Below are 13266 nucleotides of genomic sequence, written 5' to 3' on the forward strand. Positions count from 1 at the left end.
GTGGACCGCAGCAAACAACTATCCCCACCATAGGTAGCTTAGTGGTAGGACCCCTTGCCATGCTGAGTGACCGTGCCGTGGTGCATGATGGGCTCTGATATTTTCCTGACAGGAATATATTGGCAAAAGTCTCAACTTTTAATATCTGCATTTATGACTAGCCAGTATAGTCGGTGGCATATCCGTTTTGTGCATTATTTATGTGATTTACAGCCAGAAGAAGCGCAGTTAGCGCGAAACGGCCGCCGCTGATCAATGCGTGCCTGTGTACATCCGCCCCCTGCCTGAGTCAACCCTGGAATGAATAAAGCTACTGAAATTATTTGAAGCACACGGGTGAGTGCCGCTGTTTTCATTTACCTCCGATTACGTCTCAACTTTTAATATCTGCATTTATGACTAGCCAGTATAGTCGGTGGCATATCCGTTTTGTGCATTATTTATGTGATTTATATGATTATATTTTCATCCGCACAATGCTCCGTTTTGTGTAGGATGCCCTTGTGGTGCATGTGGACCGTGCCGACATCCTCCACCGTATGCATTTTTTTGCTGGGGATAGTCGTTTGCTGCGGTCCACATGCGGTGGGGCTGCTCCCCCAATGAAAAACACGCTACAGTGTTAGGGGTTGAGCAGCTCCCCCAGATTTGTCACTATATTTCTGTGTTTGTGTCTTATTTTATATGTAGTGTATGTGCCTTTACCTGGCATTCAAACACTCTCTTTTGCACCTGGTAACCTCCATCACATGGTCTGATAAGGATGTGGCTTACAGTCTTGCTGTGTTCACATTGCATTAGTTGTCCTGCTATGCGGTTGTGTGGAAGCCTGGCTGTGAGCTGGATTACATCACCTTCAGACCTTGTTCACACCATAGGTAGCTTAGTGGTAGGACCCCTTGCCATGCTGAGGACCGTGACGTGGTGCATGATGGGCTCTGATATTTTCCTGACAGGAATATATTGGCAAAAGTCTCAGCTTTTAATATCTGCATTTATGACTAGCCAGTATAGTTGGTGGCATATCCGTTTGGTGCATTATTTCTGTGATATATATATAGAAAAGAACATTCAGATAGAATAAATAAATTTACTACTGAAGTGGAAAAAAGTGGAACTATGGCAAAAAGATATAGAATTTTGATGGATCTAAAGAAAGAACGGATTATAATATCAGCTAGAGGAAAGTGGTAAAAAGAGTGGTTATCTTTTACAGAAGAAAAATTGAGTGATGCCCTTAGAAGTTATATTAAGGTGTCACAAAGGGCCTCACATAAAATCTCTGTTTTTTATCGTGCATAGGTTACATCGATCTCCCTGGGCGTTAAAGAAAATGGGGGTTAGAGCCTCAGATAAGTGTCCAAAATGTAGGGGTGAGAAGGCCGATCTTTTGGATCATTGTTTTTGGAGATGTCCTAAATTACTAAGGTATTGGAAAGATATTGTAGAGATAACATCAGTATCTTTGGGTATTCAAGTTCCGGAAGACCCCATTGTTTGTATCCTGGGGGCTATGGTACATCTTAAATTAAAAAGAGAGACACAATTGGCATTATGTAAAGTATTATTTCAGGCTGGACTGCTTATACTTCGAAAATGGGTAAATAAAGATCCCCTACAGTGGGACAATTGCAGGAAGCAGTGCCTAATTTGAATAAATTGGAACAGGCGGCTGAGAGATATAGGGATAGAGACGAAAAAATGATAAAATATGGAGAAAATGGTTGAACCAGGGCCATGGTGTTTGAGAAGTACTTTTTTTTTTTTTTCTTTGCCCTTTCTTCTTTCTCCAACGGAGAAATTCTTCGCCTCTCTCTCTCCAACCGGGTGGGGGGAGGGTAATATGTTAACCCCTTAGGGACCCATGACGTACCGGTACGGCATGTTTCCCGAGTCCTTAAGGACCCATGACGTACCGGTACGTCATGAGTTTAAATTGAGATTGTGGCGCCCCAGGGGTTAATCCGCACAGGATGCCGGCTGAAATCATTCAGCCGGCATCCTGTCACAACGCCTGGGGGGGTCATATGACCCCCCCGTATCGGCGATCGCAGCAAACCGCAGGTCAATTCAGACCTGCGGTTTGTTGCTATTTCTGCTGTTTCTGATCGCCGCGGTCCCTGACCGCGGCGATCAGAAACTTTAGTGTGGCACAAATCTATAGTGATCACCCCCCCTGCACCCCTGCATGATTTTAGCCTGGTGGGAGGTGCAGGGGGGGTGTTGCGGGCTGTGTGGGCGGTGCGGGAGGCGGGCGGTGCGGCAGACGGGATCGCGATCCCCCGCCCGCCTCCCGCCGAATAATCGTTGGCTTCTAGTGGGTATACCAGGGTGCCAGCACATTGCTGGCACCCTGGTATAAACGGCTGACATCTGTGAATGGATGACAGCCGTTTAACCCTTTCCATACAGCGGTCCGTACGGACCGCTGTATGGAAAGAGTTAACAGTAAGATGCGGCTCCCTCCCTCTCCCATCGGGGGGCTGCTGTGCCTTTGTAGCCCCCCGATGGGAGAGGGAGAGAGCCCCCAGACAGCCCCCCGACACCCCAGTCCTTACCCTTCCCCGTCTGCGAAGTTGTGGCAGACGGGGAAGGTTCCCATGGCAACAGGACGCCTGCTCAGGCGTCCTGCTGTCCATGGTGCTGAACAGATCTGTGCTGAAAGCATAGATCTGTTCAGTGTAAGTAAAATACAGTACAGAAACATATATAGGTTCTGTACTGTATTATGCAGACACCAGACCCACTGGATCTTCAAGAACCAAGTGGGTCTGGGTCAAAAAAAAAGTAAGAAAAAGTAAAAAAAAAGTGAAAATCAAAAAACACATTTATCACTAATTAAAAATGTAAAAAATAAAATTCCCTACACATGTTTGGTATCGCCGCGTCCGTAACGACCTGATCTATAAAACGGTCATGTTACTTTCCCCGCACGGTGAACGCCATAAAAATAAAAAAATAAAAACTATGAGAAAATTTTAATTTTGCCCACCTTACTTCCCAAAAAAGGTAATAAAAGTGATCAAAAAAGTCGCATGTACGCCAAAATAGTGCCAATCAAACCGGCATCTCATCCCGCAAAAAATGAGACCCTATCCAAGATTATCGCACAAAAACTAAAAAAACTATGGCTCTTAGACTATGGAAACACTAAAAAATCATTTTTTTTGTTTCAAAAATTAAATCATTGTGTAAAACTTACATAAATAAAAAAAAGTATACATATTAGGTATCTCCGCGTCCGTATCGACCGGCTCTATAAAAATATCACATGAGTTAACCCCTCAGGTGACCACCGTAAAAAAATAAAAATAAAAACGGTTTAAAAAAAGCAATTTTTTGTCATCTTACGTCACAAAAAGTGCAATAGCAAGCGATCAAAAAGTCGTATGCACCCCAAAATAGTGCCAATAAGACAGCTATCTCATCCCGCAAAAAATGAGACCCTACATAAGATAATCGCCCAAAAACTGAAAAAACTATGGCTCTTAGACTATGGAGAAACTAAAACTTTTTTTGTTTTAACAATGAAATCATTGTGTAAAACTTACATAAATAAAAAAAAGTATACATATTAGGTATCGCCGCGTCCGTGAGAACCTGCTCTATAAAATTACCACATGATCTAACCTTTCAGATGAAAGTTGTAAATAACAAAAAAAAAAAACGGTGCCAAAAAAGCTATTTCTTGTTACCTTGCCGCACAAAAAGTGTAATATAGAGCAACCAAAAATCATATGTACCCTAAACTAGTACCAAGAAAACTGCCACCTTATCCCGTAGTTTCTAAAATGGGGTCACTTTTTTGGAGTTTCTACTCTAGGGGTGCATCAGGGGGGCTTCAAATGGGACATGGTGTAAAAAATACAGTCCAGCAAAATCTGCCTTCCAAAAACCGTATGGCATTCCTTTCCTTCTGCGCCCTGCCGTGTGCCCGTACAGCAGTTTACGACCACATATGGGGTGTTTCTGTAAACTACAGAATTAGGGCCATAAATAATGAGTTTTGTTTGGCTGTTAACCCTTGCTTTGTTACTTGAAAAAATATATTAAAATGGAAAATCTGCCAAAAAAGTGAAATTTTATCTCTATTTTCCATTATATCTTGTGCAACACCTAAAGGGTTAACAAAGTTTTTAAAATCAGTTTTGAATACCTTGAGGGGTGTAGTTTATTAGATGGGGTCACTTTTATGGAGTTTCTACTCTAGGGGTGCATCAGGGGGCTTCAAATGGGACATGGTGTCAAAAAACCAGTCCAGCAAAATTTGGCTTCCAAAAACCAAATGGCGCACCTTTCACTCTACGCCCCGCTGTGTGGCCGTACAGTAGTTTACGGCCACATATGGGGTGTTTCTGTAAACGGCAGAGTCAGGGCAATAAAGATACAGTCTTATTTGGCTGTTAACCCTTGCTTTGTTAGTGGAAAAAATGGGTTAAAATGGAAAATTAGGCAAAAAAATGAAATTCTCAAATTTCATCCCCATTTGCCAATAACTCTTGTGCAACACCTAAAGGGTTAACAACGTTTGTAAAATCAGTTTTGAATACCTTGAGGGGTGTAGTTTATAGAATGGGGTCATTTTTGGGTGGTTTCTATTATGTAAGCCTCGCAAAGTGACTTCAGAGCTGTAGTGGTCCCTAAAAATTTGGTTTTTGTAAATTTCTGAAAAATTTCAATATTTGCTTCTAAAGTTCTAAACCTTGTAACATCCCCAAAAAATAAAATATCATTCCCAAAATAATTCCAACCTGAAGTAGACATATGGGGAATGTAAAGTCATCACAATTTTGGGGGGTATTACTATGTATTACAGAAGTAGAGAAACTGAAACTTTGAAATTTGCAAATTTTTCCAAATTTTTTGTAAATTAGGTATTTTTTTATGCAAAAAAAATAATTTTTTTGACTTCATTTTACCAGTGTCATGAAGTACAATATGTGACGAAAAAACAATCTCAGAATGGCCTGGATAAGTCAAAGTGTTTTAAAGTTATCAGCACTTAAAGGGACACTGGTCAGATTTGCAAAAAATGGCCAAGTCCTTAAGGTGAAATAGGGCTGAGTCCTTAAGGGGTTAATATATGAATGATCTTTGTAACGGACCCTTTGGATGGTCCGATATTGTATATTTTATATGTGTTTTGTAAAACAGTAAAAAAAAATTAATAATATCATAGTCACTAACCAGCATACTTTAGTTCTGAATTATCTCACTGCCAGGGAAGGAGGAATGTGTCAAGTGATAGGACCAACCTGCTGTCATTATATAGATCCAGAAGGTAACCTCCAGATAAGGGAAGATATTGAAAAGATGAAGTAAATGAGAGATAACTGGTTGGATGAACATAGTGCGGATAAAGATTCTTGGTGGTCTGACACTTTCTCTTTCTTGAACCCAGCAAATTGGTTCAAAAATATTGGTGGATGGCTTGTGGGCATAGTGCAGGGGATAATACAGATTTTGTTGATTATTGCACTTATTTACATTGTGATTAAGCTAGCATCAATGTGCTTGAGTAAAATGTGTAACAAAACCAGGCAAGAAAGCTTGTCCAGGGAAAACTCGGCCAGTTGCGGACACAATTCAGGTTTGGCTGCCCATTAGTCCAGGGGATATTGGATCTGGGGTGACAGGGTGGAGTCCAAGTATGTGACCACCTGCTGGTTCAGGTTCTGCTCCATGTCCTGCTGCTGGGTGGTTTCTTCAGAAGAAAAGCATTCATTAGAGACTCCAGACTTAAATTTCTGCTGATGGAGCTGGTAATGCTCATGCCCTCCACCACCCTCCAGCAGTCATGGCTGTAGAGAGTAAGCACAGAGGGCCCCCACAGTCAGACTTACTTAAGGATGGGCGATGGCTCACATAGGCAGCTACTAACTGCTTACATAGGATGTCTCAATAGTAGTTAAGTTTATCCTCCCTCTCAGTAGGTGAAAAAAGGCCCCCATTTTGGACCAGTGGCGAGGGTCTAACATGGTGGAGAGCGAGTAGCCACTATGCAAGCAACTCAGCATGCTTCTGGCCATTTGCGCAAGGGACTCAGAGGGACTTCCTGCCTCCATCTCCTCCTGCTCCTCCTGTCCCTCTCCTGTCACTTGGGGAGATAAGCCACCTATTTCTGTATACAATTCCTGGGTGTTACAGGGCTTAGGTAGCCATAGAATGTACTGTATGCGCCACATCTCCTTTCCCCTGGCTAGCCAGATTTATCAGTATCTGCTCCAGGACATGAAGGAGTGGAATGACATAATTCATCCCGTAGCCCTGGTAACTGACAAATAAATTGGCCTCCTCAAAGGGCCTGAGCAAATTGTAGGTGTCACGCATTAGCAGCCACTGGCTAACTTCGAAGTTACACATGAGAGTACCCCTGTCCATCTGCATCATCAAGAAATCGTTCATGGCCTTCCTCTGCTCATATAGTGGGTCCAACATGTGGAGTTCCAATGTGTGGAAATGTAGCATATGAGGCAATGTTCTGGAACACTATTCTGCCTTTGCAGCTCAAAGAGGGCAAGTTTTGCAGGGTAAGAGTGGCTAAAGTGCATGCACAGTTTCCTGGCCATTTTCAAGATGCCTTGCAGTAAGGTGGAAGGCTTCAGGAGCCAGGTTACAACCAGATTAAAGATGTGCTCCATGCAGGGCACATGGGTCAGCCCTCCTTGACACAGCGGATTGTATTTTACTTGATCCTGATGAAGGGGAAACCTTGATCCCCGAAACTAGTTGAGCCATATAGTGTACATTAAAGGTGATTTGATCAGAAGCGCTGTGCCTCACTGCTATCATTTACTGTGACTCTACAGATGATCCTGGCCGGGGGGGATCCGTCACAGGTGTCATGTGCTTATCCTGCTGACGGACCCCCCAGTGAAGTAAGTGTCTCACTGGATGTTTCCCATCCATTTTAATCTCATGCTTGTATCTCTTGTTTTTAACCTCGTGTTTTTAATCTCCTGCTGCTGCTGGAAGTGACCAGTCCATTTAGTGGTCACATATCCCCTCTTTCATCTTATAGGCCAACTTTACCACTCCCCAGTTCCTTTTATCTCATGGTTATTTCTAAACTTATTTATATCCTATACTCTTGATATATGCTTATCCACAAATCTTTGACCTCCCATAGGTCTGATCTATATAGGATCTGAGACCTTTTGCTACAGACTATTTTTGTATCCTAAAAGTAATTATTTATTTATTTATTTTCGCTACATTGTTTGTGTGTCCTAATCTTCTGTTTATTTTGTACCACTGCACCACCGGGACAGTACATTCTCCACCTACCTTTAGCTTGGATTGGCGCGCGCTTTCGCATGTTTCTCCCTTTCCCTTGATCAGTTGAACTCCTTTCAACTCACCTTCTCCTTTGTGTATCTCATTTTTGCCACAGCGCAGACAGACTGTTCTTCCCGTTATCAGAGATCATAGTTACAATCTTCAGTTGTCGAAGAGCCAGCCAGGATTGAACTTCTTGGTTGAGCAGTGAGTACGGAGCAGTTGCTCACTGGTCTGACTCTGTTTGTATCCTAAGACAACCATGTCCAAAGACACATCTCGAGGTCGTGGAAAATATGCTAGTCTGTTTGAGAAGGGTCAAATCATTGGCATGCATCAAGCAGAGAAAACCTAATCTAAGGAGATTGCAGAAACTACTAGAATTGGGTTAAGAACTGTCCAACGCATTATTAAAAACTGAAAGGATAGTGGGGATCCATCGTATTCGAGGAAGAAATGTGGCGGGAATAAAATCCTGAATGATCATGATCGGCGATCACTTAAACGTTTGGTGAAATCAAATCAAAGAAAAACAACAGTAGAACTCAGGGCTATGTTTAATAGGGAAAGTAAGAGCATTTCCACACACACAATGCAAAGGGAAATCAAGGGATTGGGACTAGAGTTGAGCAGACACCTGGAAGTTCGGTTTCGACGGGTTCGGGACCCAAACTTGACCACGAACCCAAACCCCATTGAAGTCAATGGGGACCCGAACTTTTGAGCACTAAAATGGCTGTAACAATGTCATGGAAAGGGCTAGAGGGCTGCAAATGGCATCAAAATGTGGCTAAGAGCATGGCAAGTGCTCTGCAAACAAATGTGGATAGGGAAATGACTTTAAATAACATAAAATACGTAAGAATAAAAAATAATTATCTTGATCTAGGAGGGCAAGGTCCATATGGAGTAGGAGGTTGAGGAGGCGGTGGATGTGGCGGTGTAGGTGGAAGCGGCAGTGGAGGAGGTAGCCTACACTGCTTTTTGGTTTAAAATTAATTTTTATTTTTTTAAATTAGGGTACACCCCAAAACATTGGGAAATATAACCCTCCAGTCGTGCTAAACACACGTTCAGACAATACACTGGCTGCAGGGCAGGCCAGCACCTCCAAGGGGTAAAGGGCAAGCTCAGGCCATGTGCCCAATTTGGAGACCCAGAAGTTGCAGGGTCTGACCGCTGTCAGTCATTTCGTGTAGGCATGTGCATACTTACTGCCCCACCCACCATGTTGCACGTCCCCGTGATGTTCACCATCCAATTTGATATCTGCTCTATCAACTTTCGATGTTCTTTTATGCGCCTACCATGGTGATCACTGGTGGCAGGGAATCAGGGTTCCAGGCCAGAGAGGAAGCGTGAGAAAGAGAGACCACATCCAAGGGAGAATTATTTTTTTTCAAATTTAAAATTATAGAGCGTAAAAGTGGGACAATTTTTTTAAAGTTTAAGCATTGAATAAAAGGATGTGTTGTGCATCAATTAATGAAGAATTTATTAAATTGTATTCCCTGTCAACTATGCAGAGCAGGTGTTTCTAGAAATTAGAAAAATGTCACCGGACAATGTAATTGACGATCTTTTTAAATTTATGTTCCTGTCACCTATGTAGAGGTGCCCCAGTGACATCCACCATCCATTTCGATATCTTCTCTATCAACTTTCGATGTTCTTTTCTGAGCCTACCATGTTGATCACGGTTATAGGCGAATCAAGGTTCCACGCCAGAGAGGGAGCCTGAGAAAAAGAGACCAAATTTAAGGGAGATAAATTAGAGGACGGCCGCTCCGCTTTTGCACCCTGCTCCCTCTTTTCCTGTGCTGGTGGCTCTGTGCACCCACCGCCTCTTCCGCCAATCTACATAGGTCACTCACATGACCTTGATTCCATGTGGGGTCGAGGACCTCATCGTCCTCCACATCATCTTCCACCCAGTCTTCACACCTACCTTCCTTGTCGGTCTGCACACTTTCGAAAGCCCCAGCAGTTGGCACCTGTATTTCGTCATGATCCGAGACGTTCTGCGATGGTCCGCCCATGTACTCATCTTGAAAGATAAGTGGTTGGGCATCGGTGCACTCAATCTCTTCAACTTCTGGGGCACGGCTAGGTGGATGGCCCTGGGAAACCCTGCTAACAGAGTCATCAAAAATCAGAAGAGACTGCTGCATGACTTGGGGCTCAGAGGGGGTGAAGTGAAAGACTGATGGACATCGGCTGCAGGTGCCAACTGTGGTCTTTCAGCAGGAGACTGGGTAGGAGACAATGTGAAGGAACTGGATCCACTGTCAGCAACCCAATCTACTATCGCCTGTACTTGTTCAGGCCTCACCATTCGTATAGCTGCATTAGGTCCGACCAAATACCTGAATCAAACCCCTGTATTTAAAGGGTGTATCTCACACGGCCTGAACCAGACTAGGCCTCAATTAAAGATTTGTGCACCAAATGGCGGTATTTCAAATATCTGAATATAACCCAAATATATAAAAGGTGTATATCACAATGACATATGCAGCAAATGCTGCCAAAAACTTTTTTTGCCCAAACGGGTCTTTGTTTAACCCCTTAAGGGCTCGGCCCTATTTCACCTTAAGGACTTGGCCATTTTTTGCCACTGGTAAAATGAAGTAAAAAAAATAATTTTTATTTATAAAAAAAATACCAAATTTACCAAAAATGGGTAAAAAATAGCAAATTTCCAAGTTTTAGTTTCTCAACTTCTATAATACATAGTAATACCTCAAAAAATAGTTATTACTTTACATTCCCCATATATCTACTTCATGTTTGGATCATTTTGGGAATTATATTTTATTTTTTGGGGATGTTACAAGGCTTAGAAGTTTATAAGCAAATCTTGAAATCTTTCCGTAATTTTCAAAAACCCAATTTTTAGGGACCAGTTCAGGTCTGAAGTCACTTTGCGAGGCTTACATAATAGAAACCACCCAAAAATGACCCCATTCTATAAACTACACCCCTCAAGGTATTCAAAACTGATTTTATAAACTTTTTTAACCCTTTAGGTGTTCCACAAGAATTAATGGAAAATAGAGATACAATTTCAAAATTTCACTTTTTTGGCGGATTTTCTATTTTAATAATTTTTTTCCAGTTACAAAGCAAGGGTTAACAGCCAAACCAAACTTAATATTTATGGCCCTGATTCTGTAGTTTACAGAAACACCCCATATGTGGTTGTAAACTACTGTATGGGCACACGGCAGGGCGCAGAAGGAAAGGAATGCCATATGGTTTTTGGAAGGCAGATTTTGCTGGACTGTTTTTTTTTTTACACCATGTCCCATTTGAAGCCCCCCTGATGCACCCCTAGTGTAGAAACTCAAAAAAAGTGGCCCCATTTTAGAAACTACGGGATTGGGTGGCATTATTGTTAGTACTAGTTTAGGGTACATATGATTTTTGGTTGCTCTATATTACACTTTTTGTTAGGCAAGATAACAAGAAATATCTGTTTTGGCACCGTTTTTATTTTTTATTTACAACATTTATCTGACAGGTTAGTTCATGTGATATTTTTATAGACCAGGTTGTCACGGATGCGGCGATACCTAATATGCCAAAAAATCATGTTTTAGTGTTTCCATAGTCTGAGAGACATAATTTTTTCAGTTTTTGGGCGATTAACTTGGGTATGGTATGATTTTTGCGGGATGAGATGAAGGTTTTAATGGCACTATTTTGGGGTGCGTGTGACTTTTTGATCACTTGCTATTACACTTTTTGTGATAAGGTGACACATTTTATTTTATTTAGCACAGTTTTTATTTGTGTTCATCTGAGGGGTTAGGTCATGTGATATTTTTATAGAGCCGGTCGATACGAACGCGGTGATACCAAATATATATACTTTTTTTTATTTATGTAAGTTTTACACAATAACAGCTTTTTTAAAACAAAAAAAAATGATGTTTTAGTGTCTCCATATTCTGAGCCATAGCTTTTTTATTTTTTGGGCGATTGTCTCAGGTAGGGGCTCATTTTTTGCGGGATGAGGTGAAGGTTAGATTGGTTGGGAAACACCTTTTTGATCGCTTGCTGTTGTACTTTTTGTGATGTAAGGTGACAAAAAAATTGTTTATTTAGCACAGTTTTTATTTTTTACGGTGTTCATCTGAGGGGTTAGGTCATGTTAGGACTGATATAGAGTCGGTCGATACGGACGTGGTGATACCTAATATGTATACTTTCCCCCCCCCCCCCCCTATTTTTTACCAATTTTTTACCAATTTTTTACCAATTTTTTTTTTTTACTTTATTTGGGGAAAATTACGTTTTTGTTTATTTTTACTTGAAACTTTTAATTTTTTGGGGGGGAAAACTTTATTTTTTAAACTTTATTTTTTCACTTAATTTTTTTGTCCCACTTTGGGACTTGAACTTTTGGGGGTCTAATCCTTTACAATGCATTCCAATACTTCTGTATTGGAATGCATTGGCTGTATGAGTAATACTGTGTGTATTACTCATACAGCTTCCGGCCTGTGAGATCCAGGGGGCTTGATCTCACAGGCTCTTCACCGGAAGGCAGCGCAATGCCTAAGGAAGCCTTCCATGCCATCGGGTCCCCCCCACAGCCCCATGGGGATCCGATGGCACCACCGCCGCCGCCGCACCAGGTAAAAGCCGCAAACCGCAGGTCTAAATTGACCTGTGATTTGCGGCGATTGCCGACACGGGGGGGGCACGGGACCCCCCCCCCCCCCCCCCCGCGCATTTAGCCGAGGTGCCTGCTCAATGATTTGAGCAGGCACCGGGTTCCGATCACCGCCCGCCGGGAGGCGGTGATCGGAACTATACATGACGTACCGGTACGTCATGGGTCCTTAAGGACTCGGGAACCATGCCGTACCGGTACATCATGGGTCCCTAAGGGGTTAATAACTGAATATGGCAGCAGTATATAACCCTGGAATTTCAAACGTCAAGATGCTGCAAGGCCTGAAATATTGTGTATTTCGCCCCCAAAAGGGTGTTTTATTAATAGAAGAATATAAGCCATGTATATACAGGGTGTATCTCTCATGGCCTGACCTACACTAGGCCTCAATAAAAAAAATGTGCACCAAATGGCGGTATTTCAAATACAGTCCCGATCAAAAGTTTATGACCACTTGAAAAATGGCAAAAAATTATATTTAGCATGGCTGAATCTTAGCAAGGTTCCAAGTAGAGCTTCAACATGCAACAAGAAGAAATGGGAGTGAGACAAAACATTTATTGAGCATTCAATTTAATGAAAACAACAAATAAACTGAAACAGGCTGTTTTTCAGCTGATCAAAAGTTTAGGACCACATGCCTTTAAAAGGCCAAATCTGTACAAAGATGTGGATTCATTGTCATTTTCTGTCAGGTAGTCACACGTTGTGATGGCAAAGGCAAAAAAACTCTCCCTTTTTGAACGTGGTCGGGTTGTTGAACTGCATGAGCAGGGTCTCTCACAGCGCGCCATCGCTGCTGAGGTGGGACCGAGTAAGACTTTTTAAATTCTTAAATGATCCTGAGGGTTATGGAACAAAAAGTCAAGTGGAAGACCCAAAAAAATTTCATCAGCACTGAGCCGGAGGATCGAATTGGCTGTCCGTCAAGACACTGGACGATCCTCGACCCAAATTAAGGCCCTTACGGGTGCTGACTGCAGCCCCATAACCATCAGACGGCATCTGAGACTGAAGGGCTTCAAAAACAAAAAACGTCTTCAAAGACCTCGTCTCCTTGAACGCCACAGAACTGCTCATTTGGACTTTGCAAGAAAGCACCAAACATGGCCCATTCAAAGGTGGAAGAAAGTTTTATTCTCTGATGAGAAAAAATTTAACCTTGATGGTCCTGATGGTTTCCAACGATACTGGCATGACAAGCATATCCCACCTGAGATGTTTTCTACGCGCCACAGTGGAGAGGGTGCTATAATGGTCTGGGGTGCTTTTTCCTTCAGTGGAATAATGGAGCTTCAGGAAGT

This window comes from Bufo gargarizans, chromosome 4, assembly GCF_014858855.1.
Source record: "Bufo gargarizans isolate SCDJY-AF-19 chromosome 4, ASM1485885v1, whole genome shotgun sequence".
NCBI classification, from domain to species: Eukaryota; Metazoa; Chordata; class Amphibia; order Anura; family Bufonidae; genus Bufo; species Bufo gargarizans.